This window comes from Tamandua tetradactyla, chromosome 7, assembly GCF_023851605.1.
Source record: "Tamandua tetradactyla isolate mTamTet1 chromosome 7, mTamTet1.pri, whole genome shotgun sequence".
Taxonomy (NCBI): Eukaryota; Metazoa; Chordata; class Mammalia; order Pilosa; family Myrmecophagidae; genus Tamandua; species Tamandua tetradactyla.
In genome coordinates, this window is record NC_135333.1 from 102,329,232 (window position 1) to 102,352,441 (window position 23,210).

The window sequence follows — 23,210 nt, forward strand, 5'->3', positions numbered from 1 at the left end:
GGCCCATTTTCATTAGATCCAGTCTCAATTACCAAGATAACTTTGAAAAGGGGCTAGATTAGTTCTGGATTGACCCAGGACTTTTCACTAATAAACAATAGGGTGTTTTTAGTGATTACAAAACTCTAAAGTTGAAAAACTGGGCAAATAGGTACGAGTGAAGGTTAGTTACAAAGTTTTTACAGTCATAAGTGCACAAGATAAAGGCTATACAGCCATTATCAGATATCAAGGCGTGGATTACAATTCAGAGATTTCAGGTATTCATCTCTGTCTATTCTAATATACCAGAAAACAAAAAGGAATATCTATATTATGATTCAGCAATCAAAATCATTCCTTAAATCTTATTTCTCAATTATATTACTAGACTATTTCTCCATGTCAGCACTTTTGGGGGGTCTCATTGTCAATAGCTGGCTGCCTCCTCTCAACTTTATTGCTAATTTGTCCCCTCTTCACTAATGAGGTTTCCTCTTGCAGCGGTAACAAAAAATTTGCCAAATTAACATGAATAAATAAATAACTACTATACTGTATTGGAGCAAAGCAAGCTCTGTTTTTTTTTTATTGACCTTGAGTTAATTTCCTGCACTAGCATTTGCATTTCCCTAAGTGTATTCAGAGGAACCCTTGTGAAGGAAATTCTCCAGGTCAGTATTATTTAATACTCATCTGCAACTGTACCACCTGAGATCCATGCCACCTGGGATGTCTATTCAGCTATAGATTCCAGGCCGCTTCTGACTCTGATCCTCTCGAGCTTGGGAACATGAATTTTTAATAGCTTCTCAGGATAATTCACATATCCTTTTGGGAGAATGGGGGTATTTCATAGTTTAATAAGTCTGCAAATTACTTTTTTGAAGAATTATAAAACAAATTATCACATTAAAGGTTCTGAGAAGTCCTCTTATAGAGATACTTCAAAAAATTTTTTTTAATCCAGAGTTTCCTCAAATTATTTGATTACAGAACTCTTTTTAGGAGGAACATTTGCTATTTCACCAAATTATTGGAAAGGCTATTATAATTGATAGCATTGACTGTCTAACCAATAATTGTGGCTTGTTGCAGTTACTAGCTAGTTTGAAACTATTGTTAACGAGGTATCTTGGTATGGGCACTAGACATGAAGAAATGAGTGTGAATCCTGTATTTCATACTGTTGGCTCAGTTGCCTAGCAGTCGTGTTTCTTTTGCCTAAAGGGAGACGGAATGGGAGAGTGAGTCAATACAAATCCAGAACCATTGCTAGAAAAATAATTTAAGTTGCAATTAAGTAGTCCCCCTGGTTATCTTTTTTTCTTTTTAGATGCATGGTCCTGGAATCGAACCCCAGTCTCCCACATGGAAGGTGAGCCTTCTACCACTGAGCCACCCATGCACCCCTCCTGATTATCTTTTGTGAGGAGCAACATATGAATACTTATGGTAATGTAATTTGTCCATACATTCTACTTCCTCACTCTGTCCCCTTAGGGGAGAAATCTAGTTACCATTTCACAGTGAAAGATATGGAGAGAGGAGGAAGGAGCTATTCCAGAAATGCCCATCAAGTTGAAAAATGGATAAAGAAGTAAACACATTTGAAGAGGAAATGAGGTGGAAGTGAAATAATTCTTCCCCCTGAAGCAGAAAGGGCAAAAGGTAACCCTGGTCTTCCTTCCCACCCTTCCTCCCATTAGTCACAAACAACATAGAGCTGGAGGAGGTGGCCAGAGTGAAGAAATGGTGATGAAGGACCTTTGAACCTTTTCTCTGCGATGAGTCTGCCTTTTGTTTGGTTCTAGAAGTAGCAGGGACAAAAATGGATCCAAAGTATGGGAAATAGGATGCAGATTAAGTGGAGGTAGAGAGATGAGGGTTTTCTTTCAGATTGCCTGAGCTGGTTCACCAGTACAGAGAAGGAAACAGCTCATTTTGTTCCCAGATCACAGTAGGGAGTCCCATGTCTTTGCATGTGCTGCCTCCTTTGTCTCGAATGTCCTTGCCTTATCCTTTGCCACTATGTGCCCACAGAACTTTGCTAATTCAGCTAGTTTTATCATATTCTATTATATTAATGACATACAATTAGATTGGGGAGTCTTTGAGGGCAGGGGTTCATCTTGAACAGCTGGCACAGGGCTCGTACCTAGCATAAAACTGTTAGGTTTCTTTTGTTTGTTTTTGGTGACCAAGGCAGTCAGAAACCTCAATATGATTGCCTCTGAATAATCTTCAGAGTACTACCTGTAGTTCCATGGATGCAGAATTTTGGAACTGAAGCCATCCAGTAGTCCTTCCTCATTTTACCAGTAGGAAAACGGTAATTCACACAAGAAACAAGTAATGGCTTAGAACTCAAGCTTCCTAGTTCCTAGTCCAATGTTTTATTTTGTTTTGTTTTTGTGTGGATGGGCCAGGAATCGAATCCTGGTCTCCTAAATGGCAGGTGAGTGTTCTATCACTGAGCCACCCGTGCACCCTTCCAGTGATTTTTTGACTACCCCAAGGTGATTTATGTAATTTAAAAAGTTCTTATACTATACAATGCTACTGTGGTCCTTTCTGATTATATTATAAACCAGCATTTAAATTAATATTGCTTCACTGAAAAATGCAGGATCATTGAGCTAGAAAGTGGTTTAAGTAGGATGTTTTGCCTCCAGATAGAATTTGTTCCATCTCTTCTTTCACTCCTTCCATTTTTGCATTCCATTGTGCTTCTTCCTGACTCTTGGCTAAGAATGGAAGCTACAGTTAAAAATTGCTGGGTGAGAAGCTATTCTCTAGGTACTCTCAACTTTATTGGAAAGAGGAGGCCTAATAAATCACATGAGGGAGCCAGGCAGGAGGGATTGCTTAGTTGCCAAGTGAATTCTGATGGATTGCTTTGGAAAATATGTACATTTTCCAGGGGCTTATCTGAAATAAAATAAAAATTCGTACTTTCTTAGACTGAGTGCCCTCTCCACCAAACTTCAATCATAATCCAGTTGTTTTCATACAAAAAGCAGTTGAATAATACAGGCATTAGAAGTTTAGACAAAAACTTGGACAGCAGTTTGAATATAAAAAGGCTTGGAACAAGAAAGTGCCCCTGACTGAACAGAAATCAGAACAAGATCCAGTCATATGGGTCACGTTGACCTAATTGAACTTATTCCTAAAATGACTCGGATGTCAATGGCAATGGGATTACTGGGGAAACTATGGTTATCAGATGCAGTTATCACGTCCATAGCAGGAAGTGGCACAGATTAGGCATTCAGGGATCTGCAGTTGCTGGTGTTCAAGGACAGTGAAATTAATTGGGAGGAAAACATTTGGATCTCAATCTTTTTTAGGTCACAGACTCTGTTGAAGATCTCTGAAAGCTGTGAAACTTCCTCCCAGAAAACTCGCATAACACACAAAAACTTTTAGGCTATTCTGGGGGTTCACAGATCCCCTGAAGTCCGTGAGTGTGAGGGACTCCATATTAGGTGCCCCTTATTTAGCACTTCCCTCAAAAGTACCTGATTTCTTTATGTGGCAGCACCACCTGGCTGGCACCTGGAATTTCCAGCCCCACTCCACAAACACCGTAGGGGTGGGACCTAGCAAATGGGAAGGACTGAACATCTGTTGTAGGGCTGATCCAGTTGTATTCAAGGTGAACAGACGTGGCCTTAATCTCCCACAGATTTCTTTTACTTTGTTATCTGGTAGGTTCATATGGATGATTTTTTATTCTCTCAGCATTAATTGATATGTTTGTTCATGGTATTTCTGAGAGGAAACTGCAAACTTCGAATTGGACTGACTGGGTAGTTGCGTTCTGTGGTAGGCTAGGTTTAAAATTGACTCCATACCCATTTAGCAGATGATCACCGTTCACATGGGCAGCAGGATCGCTTGATTCTAGAGATACACAGCTCAAGAGATTTTCTAGTCTTTAGTCATTACTATCTCATATGCACTCACCAATGAACTCAGGAAGACTTTTTGCATAATTAGCTGAGCAAACCTGATGATGTATTCCTTAACAGACATGGGAAAGGCAGGTGGATAATAACAGTCTACAACACATTATGATTATCCAGAAATCTGCCATCCCCTGGAGGATGACATATAATTCTGTGCTTATTCTGTTACCCATACTTATGTAATAATAATAATAATAATAATAATAATAATAATAATGATAATCATTTACATTTATATAGCCACTTTCATCTAGGGAATCTCCAAGCTCTATAAACACTAATTAATTCTCCTGGTGTCCCTGTGAACTAGGTGAGGCCCCATTTTACAGGAAGCAACTGAGGCACAGAAAGGACCAAGTGACTTTCTCAAGGACATTGGGGTGCTGGATGACAGAGCTCAGAAGCCTGGAGAGCTCTGTCCTTCCAGTTGTCTAGAACCAGCTGCGTCCTGTGGCTAAGCGGGAGGATGACACTGGAATGAGTCCTTGTTCTTCTGGGTCTTGGTTACTCAAACCCCAGCAATGAGTGAGTTTCCAAAACAAACATTTCCACCCGCACCATATAAAATGCACAGCTTGTGAGGAGTTGTTTTTGATGTCTAGGCAGTAAAGATGGAGCAAAAATTGGCTGTCATATATTTTTGGATAGGAAGGAGAATTGCCTTTGCAGGGATGTTGTTGAGAAGACTGGTGTGTGCTGCGCCAAATCAGAGCTATCACTGCTTTGGACTTGTTTTATTCTGCTCTACCATATGAGATATCTGATATGCACATAAAAGTGATTGAAGAGGATCCAATACACAATTTGCAAGTGACCTAATGGAAAGTAGTTCTTACTGTTTATAAGCTTTTCAGCTTTAGGGCATTCTTGAAATTCCCCAAAACGGGTGGTGCTAAGTTCTATGGAAAATGATGTTCTATATCAGTGCTTCCCAAACTTTAATGTACATATGAATCATCTAGGGATCTGTTAAAATGCAGATTCTTACACAGTAATTCTGGAGGAGGCATTTGAGATTGCATTTCCAGGCAGTGCCAATCTGGAGAGGAAGCTCTGATCAATAGGTAAGAGCCTTGGGGTTAGAGGACCAAGAACTGGGTTTGAAAACTGATTCTGCTACTTTTTTTGTTGAAAGATTTGGGACATAAAACCTTTCTGAGCCTTACTTTGCATATGTTTAAATGGAGATCATTAATCCCCCTACTTTAGTTGCCTAGGCTAGTGAAGCAAATACCATGAAATGGCATGGTTTAAACAATGGGAATCTATTAGTTAGTTTTGAGGCTGGGGAAATTTCCAAATCAAGGCATCTTCTAGGTGATGCTTTCTCCCCAAGAATATGGCATTCTGGGACTGGCTGCTGGCCATGCTTGGTCCGTAGCTTATCACATGGCGCATACATGGCAGCCTCTCCTGGGTCACTCTTCTCTTCTGGGTTCTGTTTCAGCTTCTTATTTCCTGTGGTTTTCTCTCTGTCTGAATTTCATTCTCTTATAAAGGACTCCAGTAATAGGATTAAGGCCTATCCTGATTGAGGTGGGCCACACGTTAACTGAAGTAGTCTCATCCAAAATTCCTACTTAAGGTGTACACCCACAGGAATTCATTAAATTTAAGAACATGTTTTTCAGGGATACATACAGCTTCAGCCCCCCCATACCTCCCTTACAGGGATTTTATGAATATGAATGAAATGACACAGTTGAAGGAACCTGGAACGTGTGAGAGGTCCACAAATGTTCACTCATTCTCCTGTGTTTCACAGTACATCCTGTCTAGCTGTTCCTTACCAAATACTTTATAGTTTCCTTCTATATATGCCATAATCATCAACCATACTTTTGCCTATTGTGCCTTTTTCATCTAGCTTTATCTTTATATTCTCTTTCCCTTCCACAATGTACAGGCAGGATCAAATGTCAAAATTTTCTCATTATCAAAATTATTTTCTTGAGCTAATTTCCCATTAACGACTATAAACTTGTCTCTGCTTTCCTGGGCACTGATTTGATCTAGGCTATATAATACAAGTATGACTTTGCATTATTTGTTTAGTAAACAAATATTTATTAAACACATACTGTGCTAGGCTTTGTGTATACCCCTGAGAATGAAACAGACTTCTTTCTTTTTTTTCTCTCTCTCTTTTTTTTGGTCTCTTTTTACCTCTCGGCTAAAGTGAAGTCTTCCTTTGATTCTTCATTCATTGGTAGATTTAGATTTTTCTTTCATCTGTTTCTAGTCTTATTTTTTCCTTTCCCCATTGTGCCCATACTATCTTTTGGTTCTTTCTGAATCTTTTAGGATGATGTAAAGCTTCCTACATAAAAAATCCTTGTAAAATTCATTCTGTGTGAATATCTCTGTGTGAAAATGTTTTGACTTTTTTTAAAAAGCAACAATGACAATTATGCATAGTTTATGCATAGAAATAAAGTCTGGAACCAACACACACTTCACTGTCATCATTGGAACTGGTGAGAGGAAATTTTGCTTTTTCCTTTATATGCTCTGGCATATTTTTAGGGAAAAAAATCCCCCCTTATAATCAGCAAGTTTGATTCTATTTATTATTCTGGAATAAGAAGGAAAATCCACAGAAATTAAAACCTATGGCCTAAAGGACAACAAAGGGAAAGTGAAGAAAATTGGAAATGAAACTTAAAATCTTCCATTTCCCCTCATTCTCACCTGCAGTTTTATGTCTCTGTTGTTGAGTCTGTCTTATCAGGTTTCAAGCCATTGGTAAGGAACTCCATCTTTCTGGGATTACATGGTGACAGGAACATGGTCGGCATGAAAGCAGTACGAATAGTAAAGCAACAGGAGGCATTTTTACAGGAGAGAGACTACCCAGATGGATTTTGATAAAGTTGGTATGTACCCCAAGAGGTCATAATTAACCACATCAAAGAAGGAGTGGCTTCTTAAGCAAATGGACTTTATCTTGCCATCTGCCAAATATGTACCAAATGCTCTTGTTGAAAAACATCTGCATTCTTGGAACCAAGTCTTCATAGCTTTGGACTGATGAACATGATTGAAGAAATGCTTTTATTGCTTACACATTTGACCTCCTGGTCTTTACTTGGCACCTTGTTTTTCTCGTGCCCTCCTTACTTGGACACATCATCTACAATTTGCATTAATGAGAAAGTATTGGGTCATGGCTGAATTAGGAACAGAGAGAAGTTACTGATAAAAGCAAAACAGGAAGAATTTAATTTTCCTAGCTCATGGTCAATTTTCAATTTACCAGCTGTTATATTGGTATGAGTAATTGTTAGTGGATTGAAGGTGGTAGGCTGAGCTGTATTATAATTTGGTTAGGATGCAACCTAGCTTCTCATTGGAATCTCCTGGAGAAATTTTTCCAAAGAGCTTGATTTAATTGGCCAGACTTGGAATTAAACAAAATGAACAAAACAACGAAACCCCCAACTCTTCGGTCTCTAATGTGCAGCCAGTAGTGCGACTCCTGGGAACAAGCCAGCCTTATAAGAGGTCTTTGGACTACATAGCTTTTAATTAGAGGCCCCATGGCTCTTGTAAGAAAGAATAGACTCGGTTTCACTTTATTCTGTTATATGATTTTTGGCTTAACATTTGGAAAATAATTGGAGATGTAAACAAGTAGATTAGAATAGCTCAAGAATATGTTGAACGTTTATAATTGTGTCTCAGGTCTAGTACTTGTCTTTTTATATATACAACCCTAAAATTCAATTTCTCTGCAATTAAAATTTATTTCTTAATTTCTTAAATGTTATTTAATGAAGTGTTTCAACTTTCATTTTTGTAATAATTATTAAATTTTCAGTCTTTGTTTTTTGAATAGACAATAGAAATTTGTTTGTCCTTGTCTATTTAGTTTTTGGATAGCGCTGGATTTCTGCCATTAGGGACATCTTCCTTAGGTCCTTTGCCTAGCTCTCCCTTTTGACAGTGCTATAGTTGCTAGATGTACTTCACTAATTTTTCTTTGATTTATAAAGGTATCTGGCCCAATCTCACTGGTTTGTGGAGTCTAGGAGAAACCTATTGAGGAGGTCCAATTTATTTGTTACCAGTATTACTTAGGGTATATTCAACTGTGTGTCCTCAGAATCTTTCTCAACAGTACTCCAGACAGCCACTTTTAGTTGATTGGTATTGGTACTGGAGATGAAACCTGTTTACAAAGGCTACCTTAGAGGCCTCTTGCCAATTACTGCTGTCAAAGGGTTATGGTACCCTCTGTTACCAAAAGGACTCCCTGCTCCTTCTTTGAATTACTGTCTTTAATACCCAGATAAGAGTTGAGACAAGATTGTAACATTTTATTGAGACTCTTAATAATTAATTAACAGTCTTTATAGATGAACAGCCTCTTTTAATAAAAACTAGGTGAATAACTAAGTGAAAACAGAGTAACCTAAAACTAGACAATTTTCATTTTTTTCCTAACTTGTTCTTATACTGTGGACCCTAGCGGGAGGCCTCCCTGCATAGCTTCTGGTCTTCCTCCATGAGGCAGAGGCTTTTTTCCCTTTATTTTTTTTTAATTGAAGAAGTTGTAGGATTATAGAAAAATCATGCAGAAAATATGAGGTTCCCATATTCCCTCTTTACCCCCTTGAATTAATTTGGTATATTTGTTACAATTGATGAAAGAATATTATTATGATTGTACTATTAACACAGCTCTTAGTTTACATTAGAGTTCACTGCTCATTTTGTACAGTCCTATGATTCTTTTTTGGTTTTAGAATTTTTATTCTAGTAACATATATACAACATAAAATCTCCTAATTTGGTTAAATTTTTTCAAATTTACAATTCAGTGGTGTTCATTATGTTCACAATGTGCTACCATCATCACTACCCATTATCAAAACTTTTCCATCACCCCAAACAGAAATTCTGTATCAATTAAGCATTAACTCCCCACTCCCTACCCCTATCCCAGTCCCTAGTAACTTGTATTCTAGTTTCTGATTCTATGAATTTGCCTCTTCTGTTATTTCAAATCAGTGAGATCATGTAATATTTGTCCTTTTTTGTCTGGCTTATTCCATTCAACAAGATGTCTTCAAGGTTCAACCATGTTTTTGCATGTATCAGAACATCACTCCTTTTTTTGGCTGAATAATATTCCGTTGTATGTATATACCACATTTTGTTTATCTAGTCATCTTTTTGATCTACACTTAGGTTGCTTCCATCTTTTGAAAATTATAAATAGTGCTACTATGATCATCTATGTGAAAATGTCATTCAAATATCTGCTTTCAATTTTTGGGGATATATACTTAGAAGTGGGATTGCCAATCCACATGATAATTCTATAGCTAACTTTTTGAGGAACTACTAAACTTTTTTCCACAGTAACTATGCCATTTTACATTCCCACCAGCAATGAATGAGTGTTCCTGTTTCTCCACATCCTCTCCAATGCTTGTTATTTCCTGTCTTTTTTTTTTTTTTTAAATAGTTGCCATTCTAGTCGGTGTGAAATGGTACCTCATTGTGGTTTGATTTATTTTTCCTTAATGGACAATTAAGCCCTTTTCATGTGCATATTATCCATTTGCATATCTTCTTGGAAGAAGTGTCTATTTAAGTCATTTGCCCATTTAAAAAATATTTTTATTGTGAAATCTCCACACACATACATCCCATACATGGTATACAATCAGTGGCTCACAATATCATTACATAGTTGTGTATTCATAACCATGATCATTTTTTAGAACATTTGCATCACTCCAGAAAAAGAAATAAAAAGAAAAAAGAAAAAACTCATACATACCATATCTCTTATCCCTCTTTCTCACTGACCTCTCGTATTTCAATCTACCCAATTTATTTTACCCTTTGTCTCCCCTGTTATTTATTTATTTTTTATCCATATTTTTTTTACTCATCTGTCCATACCCTGGATAAAAGGAGCATTAGACACAAGGTTTTCACAATCACACAGTCACATTGCAAACGTTATGTCTTTATACAATCATGTTCAAGAATTAAGGCTACTGGGACACAGCTCAGTAGTTTCAGGTACTTCCCTGCAGCCACTCCAACACACCATAAATTAAAAAAGGATATCTATATAATGCATAAGAATAACCTCCAGGATAACCTCTCAATTCTGTTTGAAATCTCTCAGCCACTGAAACTTTATTTTGTCTCTTTTCTCTCTTCCTCTTTTTGGTCAAGAAGGCTTTCTCAGTCCTTTGATGCCAGGTCCCAGCTCATACCAGGAGTTCTATCCCATGTTGCCAGGGAGATTTACAGCCCTGGGAATCATGCCACATAGGGGGAAGGGCAGTGAGTTCACCTGCCCTGTTGGCTTAGAGAAAGAGGCCACATCTGAGTAACAAAAGAGATTCTCTGGGGGTGACTCTTAAGCATAATTTGAAGTCAGTTTAGCCTGTCCTTTGCAGGAATAAGTTTCACTGAGGTGAACCCCAAGATTGAGGACTCAGCCTATTGATTTGGTTGTCCCCATTGCTTGCGACAATATCAGAAATTCTCCAAATGGAGAAGTTGAATATTCCCTCCTTTCTCCCCAGTACCCCAAAGGGACTTTGCAAATACTTCTTTATTCACTGTCTTAATTACTTTGGGATATATTGGGGCATCACACTAACCTAGACAAACCAACAAAATCTCATGCCCTAATCAAGATTCCATGTACTTATGGCGTTCAATTAAACTGGCCATACAAGCTAAATTAGTAAATACAGTACCTAAAATATAAATTTTGTACCAAGTAAACATTTCTTTCCTTAGTCTCACACAGAAGTTGAAGTTTTAAAATATGGACAATATCATCCTGTACCCTGTATTCTAATATACCATAGTCCTATCCAGATCAGCTTCGTTCATATCTCTACTCGAAGTCTGATTACTTTTTCAACTTTTTAAACAGTTCCTGTATGGGGTACTGCTGACCTTCATAGCTTTAGAGCTCTAATTCTGAGTCTCAGGTGTCACATAAATACCCAAAGTTTCTGCTAACAACCAGGTTATAAACAGCTCGGTATCTCAAAATTTAGAAATAACAGTTACACCTCTGGAATATATGTAACTACTATAAGAGCCTACAATTTAGGACCCTTTACAATAGGCTCCAACCTGAAAACCCATGTTCTCGACTTCAGTCCACTGAATTTTATATTATAATTTTTATATTTATGATTGAGGCATGATAATATTTGCCTTTTTGTTCCGACGTTTCATTCAGCACACAGTTGTTAGGGTACATATACCTAGTTGCATGCCTCACAAATTCATTCCTTCTTGAGGCTACTCAGTAGTCCATTGTATGTCTACACCATAGTTCCCCCTTCCATTCCTCAGTCATTGTACCCTTAGGCTACCTTTATCCATTGTGGATAGTGAACACTGCTGCCATAAACACCAGTGTGCAAATGTCCATTTGTGACCCCACACTCACTTCCTCCAGTATATACTGAGCAAAGTGGTTTCAGGATCATATGGCAACCCCACCCCTAGCCTCCTGTGGAACCACACACTGCCCTCCAAGGGGCTGCACCTCTCAGTTTCCCTACTGATGCTGAACAGGTACATCTCTTTCTCTGCATTTTCTCTAGCACTTGTTTCTCTCTGTTCATTTTTAAACAGTTTTATTCACACATCATACAGTCTAATCTAAGTGTATAACATGCCTTCATCACCATAATCTATATGAAGGCATTTCTTTTTCTTCCACAAATAATCCATACCACTTCCCCTGCCTGTTGACATTTACTTTCCGCTTAATGCCTTTGCTACATTCAGTAAAAGCATATTACAATGTTATTGTTGACTATAGACCCTAGCTTGCATTGATTTTACTTTTTCCTATAGACCATTTATTTTCAACATGCTGCAAAACTGACATTCATTTGTTCTCCCTCATGCAAAAACATTTCTTAATTTGTACATTTAATCACCATCATTGTCCACTCTAGGTATTCCTAAATTACACTGTCTCAGTTTTTATCCTCTATCTTTCCTTCTGGTTTCATACATGCCCCCAGCCTTACTCCTTCAATTGTACTCACATTCAGCTTCATTCAGTGTATTTATATTATTGTGCTACAATAAAGTAGTATTGTGCTATGCATTTAAAAATTTTTACAATACTTCCTGTTGCACAATCTGTATTCCTCCAGTACTAATTGCCCAATCTCTACCCTATTTTAATTCCTGATAACCTATGTTCTTAATTTCAATTCTTAAATTCACTCATTAATAGTAATTCATATTAGTGAGACCATACAGCATTTGTCCTTTTGTTTGTGGCTAATTTTATTCAGCATAATGTCCTCAAGTTTCATCCACATTGTTACATTCTTCATGATTTATATACAGCTGCATTGTATTCCATTGTAAGTATATACCACAGCTTGTTTAGCCACTCATCCATTGATGAACATTTGGGCTGTTTCCATCTCTTGACAATCATAAATAATGCTGCTATAAACATCAGTGTGCAAATGTCTGTTTGTGACCTTGCCTTCAGTTCCTCTGAATATATATCTAGTAATAAGATTGCTGGATCATATGGCAATACCATACTTAACTTCCAAAGTAACCTCCAAACTGCCTTCCAGAGCAGTTGTACCGTGTTATATTCCCATTAGCAGTGGATACGTGTGCCTCTTTCTCCACATCCTCTCCAGCACTTGTTTTCTGTTTTTTTTTTTTTTTTTTATATAATGGCCATTCTAGTGTGTGTCAGATGATATCTCATTGTGGTTTTGATTTGCATTTCCCTAACAGCCAGTGAAGTTGAGCATCTTTTCATATACTTTTAGCCATTTGTATTTCCTCTTGTGAGAAGTGTCTATTCATGTCTTTTGCCCATTTAAAAATTGTGTTTTGTGTTTTTGTTGTTTGTAAGATTTCTTTGTTTATTTTGAATATTAAACCCTTATTGGATATGTGGGTTCTGAATATTTTCTCCAAGTCTGTAGGTTGTCTTTTTATTTTCATGATGAAATCTTTTGATGCAAGATGTTTTTAATCTTGATGAAGTCCCATTAATCTATTTTTTTCTTTTATTGTTGGTGCTTTTGGTACAAAGTTGAAGATACCACCATCTAACACAAAGTCCTGAAGACACTTTCATATGTTTTCTTCTAGGAGTTTTATACTTTAGTTCTTATATTTAAGTCATTGATCCATTTCATGTTAATTTTTGCATATAGTGTAAGGTAGGGATCCACCTTCATTCTTTTGCATATGAATATCCAGTTTTTCCAGAACCTTTGTTGAAGACTATTCCTCCTCCATTAAGTAGACACCCTTCTCAAAAATCAACTGGGCATAGATGTGAGGTTAATTTCTGAACTCTCAATTCAATTCCATTGGTCAAAATTTCTATACTTGTACTAGTACTATGCTGTTTTGACCACTATAGCTTTGTATTAAGTTTTAAAATTGAGGTGTGTGAGTCCTCCAACTTTGTATTTCTTTTTCAAGATATTTTGGCTACATGGGGCCCATTATACAGTTGATAAATGGCTTTTCCATTTCTGAAAAGAAGGGTGTTGGAATATCTATTTATATCTTTCACTTTCCACCTACTTGTGTCTTTGAATTTAAGGTGAGTTTCTTATAAACAGCATTTAGTTGGGTCATGCTTTTTAAAAAAATCTATTCTGCTAAACTTGGACAGAGAACATTTTAATTCCTACTCCCATTGAAATATTTTCAGTATCTCCAGAGTTTTGAGATTTAGTAGGAGGAAAATGAAGCCCCAAGAGAGAGGAATTGTTCTGTTTGTTACCTGATGAGTTATAAGTGAATTGCCTGACATTGTACCATAGATGGTGTTTTACTTTGTAAAAGGCACCAGAAGACAATATGTCTGAAATGGAATGGCTTTTAAAAAGGGGAATTGATTAAGTTGCAAGTTTACAGTTAAGGCTGTGAAAATGTCCAAACTTAAGCATCCAGGGAAAGATACCTTGATGCAGGAAAGGCTAATGCATCCAGAACACCTCTTGTCAGTTGGAAAGGCACATGGCAATGTCTATTAGCTTCTCTCCTGGCTTCTTGTTCCATAAGATTTCTTCAAGGATATTCTCCTTCAGCATCTCCAAAGATCTCTGGCTATGTAAATTCTCTTGGCTTTGTTGGCTCTATAGGTTCTAAAATTTTTTCCAAAATGGTTCCCTCTTAAAGTGCTCCAGTAAGCAACCCCACCTTGAATGGGGGGAGACACATCTCCATGGAAATCATCTAATCAAAAATTACCACCCATAATTGGGTGGGTCACATCTCCATGGAAACAATAAAAGACCCCACCAGCAATATTGAATGAGGGTTAAAGGACATGGCTTTTCTGGGATACATAATAGCTTCAAACTGGCACAGATGGTTAACAGAATATACACACAATGTGTCTTTATGAGAGATCACACTTAACCATGTGTACATCGTAATCTCAAAATCCCAGCAGTCAAGAGATCCAGACATTTCAGGGCTATAAATCCCGTCTTCAAATATTTGAGCAGCTACCATGGAGAAGAGGTTGTTGTTATGTATTCCTTCTGATGGTCAACTAGAAGACTGGGTAGAGATTCAGGGGGAGGGGGCAAACTTGGGTTTAATAAAAGCTTATATTTTTACTAATAAGAGCTTCCCCAATATGAAATAAATAGTTTCATGTTATAATGTGCTCCTCCTCACTAGAAATAGTCACTCAAAGGCTGGATTACCATCTGCCAGAGATGGAGTTGAAAAAATTTCTATCTTATACAGAAAGTTGAACTAGATCTCCCTTCCAACTGGGAGACTCTCTGATAAGTTAGGTATCGTGTCTTTATAGTTCAATATGTGTACTTATATTGAAATATTCTAGAAACCATTTGATTTTTTCTATCCTGACACCTGTTGGCCAATTTATGAGTGATCATAAGCCATGACGATACAATTGCAATTTCTAAGTAGGAAGGTTTTTGATTGGAACTGAAAAGCCAAGGTGATGGAAAAATATCAGTGTGATAATATATAATGTTACAAGTCTATGAGGGAATGCAACATAGTTGCATTATGATATATAATTTACAAGTTTATATATATATATCTATAATCTATAATTTCAAGTTTATAAGTGATTGCAACATTGCAATATTCCTTTTAAAGGAATTTTAAACATTATTTTTGATCTTACAATGGTTATATTGTAACCATTATATATATATTATATAGCAGTAATAATGCTGCTATAGAAAATATATAATGTGGGGAAATTTTTACATAATACATGAAGGAAAGCAGATTATAAAAATAACATGGTGAATGAGTCTTTTTTTTTTTTTTTTTCTGCATAGGCAGGCATCAGGAATTGAACCCGGGTCTCCGGCATGGCAGGCGAGAACTCTGCCTGCTGAACCACCATGGCCCACCCGAATGAGTCTACTTTTGATGAGGAAGAGCACATATTTATGTTTATAAAAATGAATTGTTTAAAGGTGCTTATTAATTTTATAAGGAAAAACAAACAAACAAAAAAGACTGGGAGAATATACCACAAAAAGTTAATAGCAACTATTTCAGGATAGTAGAATTATGAATGATTTTTATTTCCTTTTTAAGTGTGTTTCTGAATTTCCAAGGTTTCAAGAATAAGCACATATTACTTTAGTGGTATATTAGTTTTCTATTGCTGCCATAACAAATTACCACAAACTTAGTGGCTTAAAAGAATGCAAATTTATTCTTATAGTTTTTTATGTTAGGAGTACAATTTGGGTTTCACTGGGTTAAAACCTAGCTGTCAGCAGGACTGCGCTTCTTTTTGGAGGATGCAGGGCAGAATCCATTTCCTTGCCTTCTCCACCTTCTCCAGTCCACCCACATTCCTTGGGTAGTGGTCCCCTTCCTTCATTTTGAAAGCCAGCACTATTGTATTTTTCTAACCATACCTCTGTAGTCCCACCAACCTCTGACTCACTTCAAATTGAAGAAGTTATTTGCTTTTAAGGATTCTTGGGATTAGATTGGGCTTATTTGAATAATGCAGGATAATCTCCTCTGCTCAAGCTCCTTAACCTTAATCACATCTGCAAAGCTCCTTTTTTTCATAAAAGGCAACGTTGTCATAGGTTCCAGTAATTAGGACATGAATATCCTTGGGAGGCTGTCATTCATCCTATCACAAGTGGTCAGGAAAACAAAACATTTTGTAAAAATGTTTTGAGTCCCAACTGAACTCAGAATGTACTCTGTTAAAAACAATAGCATGTATGGAGTTCGTGCTCCCAAAGGCTGTGTAACCCCCAGGAAGGAACTTTGCTGTTCTGGGCACCAGCATATGAGAGCATGAATGGGGCTGACAAGAATGCCATAACTTTCTCCTGTCCTCAGCCTCTTCTTCTTCTTCTTTTTTTTTAAACTCTCTTATTTTTCCCTTCTCCTTATTCTTGCCTCTCCCTTCTCCTTAAATGTTTGAGAGTTATGAGTAGAGACTCACTTCCCAAGCCACAGTCAGTGACCCTATGGAATGTGGCATGGGCTTAAGAGGTGTGGAGGTTGGGTGGTGAGGGCAGTTGAGGTAGTAGGTGAGTTCGGGAGGCAACTGTGGGCCCCTTTCTGGTGCCAATCTCTGAGGGATATTCTGGAAGACACCTGGGACTCTTCTGTAGTTTTCTCATGTACCCAAATGAATGGTCCACCTACTTTTTTTTTTAGCTGCCTCTACTGGTGTCAAAATGTCTTCTATCCTTCTATTGTTACCTGTTCACTGTGAAACAAAATACAATTGTTATACAAGCCAAAGCCCTTCTGGAGTTTTCTGAGGCCTTTCTTTCTTTTTGTATGCTATATGCCCAGGTTCATATTTCATTATTTTTTCCATGTGAGTATTTGCTTGTTTTTGGGAAGTGCATGTGCCAAGTATTGAATCCAGGTCTCCTGGATGGCAGGCGAGAATTCTACCGCTGACCTACCTTTGCACCCCCTCTGAAGACTTTTGTTTCTAGCAAATAAGGGGTAAAAACTCTCTTCCCTGTTTCCTCCTATTCTGAAGGGACTATACACATAAAGGAGGAACATTGGGAGGGACGGAGCAAGGAAGGCAAAAGGCTCTGCAGTGGGGTCAAGCAGCAGCAGATCTCAGGGGAGGGGAGAAGAAGGTCTGCTTTTCTCTCTCCAGTGTGAGCTCTCCAACCCAGACCACCATGCTCACAGATGTGTGGATCTAATCAACAGGACACACTGGTCTCACAGTGTTCAAAAGGTGGAGAGCATATTGTTTTCTTATGTTCTGAGCTTGCTCTGTAGTTGAAGAAGTGTTTGGTGAATGCTTTTCAGGAATAGGCCTCAAGTTTTCCTCTTTTTTTGAGTAGTTAAGAGTAATAATGCCCATGAATAGGACCTAGGGCTTCCCAGTAGCGATGATGATGATGACGATGAAGATGATACCAAACAATGGTCATTTGTGAGTGCTGACTATATTTTAGACACTTAAGCAATTTGAGGACAGTCTTTAGCTCCATTCCACTAAATAACCTTCCACTACATAACGAGTCTAGTTCTGGTCCTCCCCAAAGCCAATTGTCTGAGATCTATGACAGTTTGGTGTCTGCTGTGGCAGTCACAGATTATTCTCAGTCTTTCCTTATTCACTTATTCCAAGTTCATGGCATCCTCACCCTCTCAAACTCTAGTCTGTTCTCCTGCATATGTGTAACCTTTGGTGTCTGGAAGCAACATTCTATATATTGTGCTGGGAGGGTAGTATTCAACCTCCTTTGGCAATAAAAGCAACTCTGCTTGAAGTCAGAACTGAAAATAGAGTTCCCATTGGGCAGAAATAGAATGCCATGAATTTCCTGTGCACCCCATTCAACAACCCCTGGGGAGCAGTAGGCCAAGGACAGTAATACTTGAACATTTTTTGTCCATTTTGGTGAGGATTATATACATAGCCGTACATGAAAATACATATGATAAAATATTGGACATGGTACAACTTCTACTATTTTGCAACTAAACTTAACCTTGCCAGTAATTTACCATTCAGGATAGCTAGTCTCACTATTTCATATGGAAATATCATGTATGAAGATATATGATTTTTCATAGTTATTTTCCAGGTTTAGGTGAACAACAATCTAAGTACTGGTAGATGAATTAGAGCTGTGGTAATCTATTTTTATTCCTAGTAATAGAAATGAAGCTGACTGGAAAAGGGCATATCAACTTGACTATGTATCAAGAAAGATCTTACTAAAAATGAATGCAATTTCATAAAAATTCCAATGGTGTTTAATTTAGGTAATATTTCTCCTCACAGAAACCAAAACACTCAACTGTGACAGGTGATGGTTCACACTTAATGCCATAGGATTTTTCAACTCCTGTAACAGGCAGGAAATATAAAATGTACCCTTTCTTTCTTTTAAAAAAGAGCTGAAGAAAAGCAAGGGACAAAATGTCAAGTATGTAAATGAAAGTATAAAATGACCCCAGCACAAACTAAACTGAAAAGACACTGATTAGAGTTTTCCTGGGATTATTGCTGTTTTTCAATTATAGCATTTACTGTGAGCTATTCCTTTCTATGACTCACAGTTCTGAATTCACGTGTCATTTTTTTCTTAGCAGATAAAGAAGCACCTCCTTCCTAGCTTTCATCTACTAAGCCTGTTTAGTGAGCACCAGAGAACCAGGTCAATGTGAAATACCGATTGATGAAAGATTTACACAGTAATGTCACAAAATCAAACCCCAGTTTTAGATTTTTGTCTAATAGTAAAATTTAACATTGAGACACTGGTTAAAGTAAAATCTCCGTGTTTCAAGAGGTTTATTCATTTTTTTTTTAAACCAGCCTATTAGTAACTGAATGAGTTTACAGTTCTCAATAACTGTGTGCATGGACTATAGTAAACAACCTTAACAGCTGTTCTAAATGAGTTCTTTATATTCAGGCTCTAGAAACTTATAATTGCATTAGAAGCCGGACATGTGATACCAAAAGATATAAAACTATTTAGCCCCAACTGCCACTTGAATTCAGTGAAGGCAGTCTACCAAGATAAAATCACTGCAATCAATCATTTCTTAAAGTTGAACTGAAGAAAATTTTTCCTTTAAAAACAAAGCAATTTACTCTTTTTTTAGTAGTCCAGGACTTTTAAAATAAATTGTGATGTGGTTGCATTTTCTTCTGTCTTACATTTTCTATTTTGTTTGTCATTTTAGGAAATTATAGGCATAAATACTGTCATAACATTTGAAAAGTTTGAAAACTTGAGGCCTCAGAAGAATTTAAAACAAGAAAAAAAGGATATGCTGATTCTCAACAGTCCTGAAATTGAATGTGAAGCTGGTCCAAGGATTTCTTCCCATCTTAAACTATCAGTGTGTTTATGCCCAAGAAGAAGGTTGGATATTTGAGTATGAATACTCTTTGGATAAATGGGTCATGTTTTAATGTCTTTATGTTGGCAAAAATATTACAAATTTGAAACAACTCCATTTCCAGGTAGTTTGAACAAAATATAACAGTTTACTTATACTTTTACCAAGCTGCAAAAACTTAATTTTTCTTATTCTTTCTGTCATTCATTCATTATTTCAAAAAATATTTATTGCCTTTACTCTGTTCTATAGCTAATGGCAATAAGACTCAGGAGTCTGAAATTTCTTATTAATATTTAGGAATATATATTTGATTTATTCTAACAGTCTCATAATCAGTCTTTGTGGTGGTTTTATCCCAATGAGATGTGTTCCTGGTCTTTATCTACATTCCTGTGGATGTGAGCCCATTGTTAAATAGGACCTCTTGAAGATGATGTTTTTAATTAAGGTATAGCCCAACTGGATGAGATTGGTTTATAATCCAGATTATTGGAGGCCTTATAAAGAGAAAGAAAATAAAAGCCAGAGTCAGAGAGAGCCACAGGAGGGGCTGGGAGCTGGAAGTCAGTGGTAACCTGGAAGAGAAAGGAGGGGACATAGCCATGTGACAGAAAAGCCAAGGAACCCAAGGATCACTGGCCAGCCAGAATGCCACTGATCCCAGGAGGAAACCAGCCTTCCAGTCAGTGCCTTGATTTGGACTTCTGCCTCTGAAATTGTGAGCCAATAAATTCCCATTGTTTAAGCCAACCCACTGTATGCTATTTGTCATAGCAGCCTGGAAAATTAAGACGATCTAATTCTATAGATTAGAATTAGGTGCAACCTAATTTCTTTCCAGATTTAGGTCTCTTGGGCCATGGTAATTATAATCAATGTGAACCCTCCTCTTACAAGCCTGGGACTCTAATCGGTATGATGTAGCTCTGGAGAGACATACAGAGGTGAGAAAGAAGCACGTGGAAGCAGTACATGGGTGGCATTGCTGTGCTGCCTAAGTAGGACATGGTCATACAACTGGACCATTTACTGTTCTCCGAAAATGTATCTTATGTGCTTGCTTCAGATGTTTGCACATGACTTTTCTTCCATCTTCTTTTCCAATTTCACCCTGTTGAACTTTTATCCATTCTTTAATGAGTCTTTAAGAATCAGCTCAAGCCATCATTCTTCATTGAAACTTCTTTCATCTATGTTTCCCCTGTTCTTCCAAAGGTAATCTTTTATTTTTAAATTCACTTATTTGTATTTCTCTTTTATACATATCTAGAAGTGTGTATGGTAGTTATTTTCACTCTTGTATTCCTACTAGATTGTAATTTCTTTTAAGATAACTGGGGCTAGAAGTTAGCTCTTTAGTTAAATTTGTGGCACCAAGTTTTCTAATGGCAGTTTGGGAAGTCACCAACACAGACATAACGTCATTGCAAACCAGGAGGCCAAGCATAGCTATGGGAAAGAAAGTCGAGGTTCATAAGGAAATATCTAAAATAATAGAACTGGGGGGGAGGGGGGAGCTTAGAAAATCACCACTCTGAATGCCTTTTTTGTGGTCTCATTTTCCCCAAGGTTGCTCTGGTATGAAAGTCCTTCTTTAAGGAGATAACATAAAAGGAAATAAGTGGTGGCAAAAAAAAAGTTAACTTGTAATGGCCTTGCAGGTTCTTTGGCTGTTTCAATGTACTGTTTATCTAATAAATAGCATTTCAGTGTTGAACAGTAGAGCTGTGTCTGCACTCCTGTGCCAAAAGGCTGGACCTCCTTCAGGTCTTGCCATGCTTCTACTGCTGAAAAAAGTTCTGTTTTAATGAAAAGAGATACTATGTGACTGGGGCCAGTATCAGCCATGTCTGCTTAATATTTTCATGCTTCTGGGTAGTATATAAGTCTTCAAACAGAATGACAAGTCCTTCTGTTTGTGAATGTGTCTGTGTGCATGCATGTGTACTTGAAATGTAGTATCAGTAAAACTGATAGTAGTTCAATAATAAAAAGCACAGATATCTTTCTGAGACGTAATTCTGTCTAGTGTAAGTACTTCCTGTACTAAACTGTTTAAGAGAGAAAGGAGTCTGTGATGTGTATTGGTGTGTCTGTATAATAACTGAGTGGATGTTTGGAGGTCAATGTGAAAAAAAAAAGGAAAGAGAAAAGAAGACTAATATGTGGTTGTGAAGTTTTGAAAAAAGTATGCTGATTCTAGGACAGAGGAAATGAATGCTATGTACACGTACCTACCTCAGTCCTTATATATGCAACAAATTTGGATAGTGAGTAACTAAGACATTTTTGAGAATGAATTTCAGAAATGTAGTCTTTGGATCTTGCTATTCTCCAGTGGAGAGAAATGTTTCTTGAGAAGCATGACATATTTCCAACATGATTGAGTGAGGAGATGACTGTGAGAGGGTAGGGCAAGTGGAGACTGAAGTTAAAGAGGAATAAAATGTAGTACATTAAATATTGCCACAACAATGGAGAGAAATATATTCCCATAGTTTCCGTTTGCTAAAGCTGCTGGAATGCAATATACCAGAAATGGAGGATTGGCTTTTACAAAGAAATGGAGGATTGGCTTTTACAAAGAGGATTTTTTAGGTTACAAATGTACAGTTGTAAGGCCATGAAAATGTCCAAATTTAGACATCAAGAGGGAGATACTTTCTCTGAGGAAAGGCTGCTGGCACCTGGGGATCCTCTGTCACATGGGAAGGCACATGGTGACATTTGCTGGTCCTTCTCTCCTGGATTCTGGTTTCAAAATGACTCAGCAAAGACATGGCTATGTGATGATACCAGGAAACACTGATTTTTTTCTTCAATTAGATTGCATAATGTGCGAATAAAACTGCTTAAAAATGAACAAAGAGCAACAAATGCTGGAGAAAATGTGGAGAAGAGATGTACCTTCTTCCAAATCTCTTTCCAAATTTCTCTTTCCCATTTTCCAGCCTGAAACTCCTTGACCCATAACCAAATCCATATACTTTGTCAAAGTAGAAATACTGCCTTAGAACCACATGAAGATTCTCTTTTTGGGTTTACAGAGACATTAAATAACCATGTGTGCTGGTTTGAATCTGTTATGCACCCCCGGAAAAGCCATGTTCTTTTAATTCACGCTTGTGGCTGCAGACCTATAGTGAGTGGGACTTTTTGCTTAGGTTGTTTCCATGTAGATATGATGCAGCCCGTTCAAGGTGAGTCTTAATTTCCTTGCTGGAGTCCTTTATGAGAGTATAAAAGGCAGAGACATTTTGAAGAGAGCGCTCAGGGAAAGAAAACATCCAAGGAGAAACAAGAAGCATCCACAGGAGCTGAGAAAGTCACTTTGTGTGTATACACACAGTTCCCTCTTCACTGGTCAGTCGGTTTATCCTTAGGCCACCTCCATCCACTGCAGTTCACAAACACTGCTGAAATAAACCCCAGTGTGCAAATGTCCATTTGTGTCCCCATTCTCATTTGCTCTAGGTATATACCTAGTAACTGGGTTGCAGGATCATTATGGCAACCCCAACCCTAGCCTCCTATGGAACTACCACACTGCCCTCCAAAGAGACTGCACCTCTCATCTTCCCTACCGACTTATTCACTGTCGGTATTTCAGCAGTGTTTGTGAACTGCAGTGGATGGAGGTGGCCTAAGGATAAACCGACTGACCAGTGAAGAGGGAACTGTGTGTATACACACAAAGTGGCTTTCTCAGCTCCTGTGGATGCTTCTTGTTTCTCCTTGGATGTTTTCTTTCCCTGAGCTCTCTCTTCAAAATGTCTCTGCCTTTTATACTCTCATAAAGGACTCCAGCAAGGAGATTAAGACTCACCTTGAATGGGCTGCATCATATCTACATGGAAACAACCTAAGCAAAAAGTCCCACTCACTATA

At 37.6% G+C, this 23,210-nt stretch overlaps 1 long non-coding RNA gene across 4 annotated transcripts in view; it reads left to right on the forward strand.

Annotated features, from left to right (window-relative positions):
- The window catches only part of LOC143691706 (uncharacterized), a 39,389-nt gene extending 19,870 nt beyond the window's left edge, over nt 1–19,519 (forward strand). The window contains exons 3-6 of one of the 4 annotated variants that reach the window (XR_013179664.1): nt 1,316–1,357; nt 6,685–6,829; nt 15,284–15,424; nt 19,161–19,519. This is a non-coding gene — a long non-coding RNA (uncharacterized LOC143691706). Of the gene's footprint in view, nt 1–1,315; nt 1,435–6,684; nt 6,830–15,283; nt 15,425–19,160 lie in introns of all 4 variants that reach the window. The other 3 variants (XR_013179665.1, XR_013179666.1, XR_013179667.1) reach the window with 3 other exon arrangements.
- Nucleotides 19,520–23,210: the final 3,691 nt, after the last annotated feature.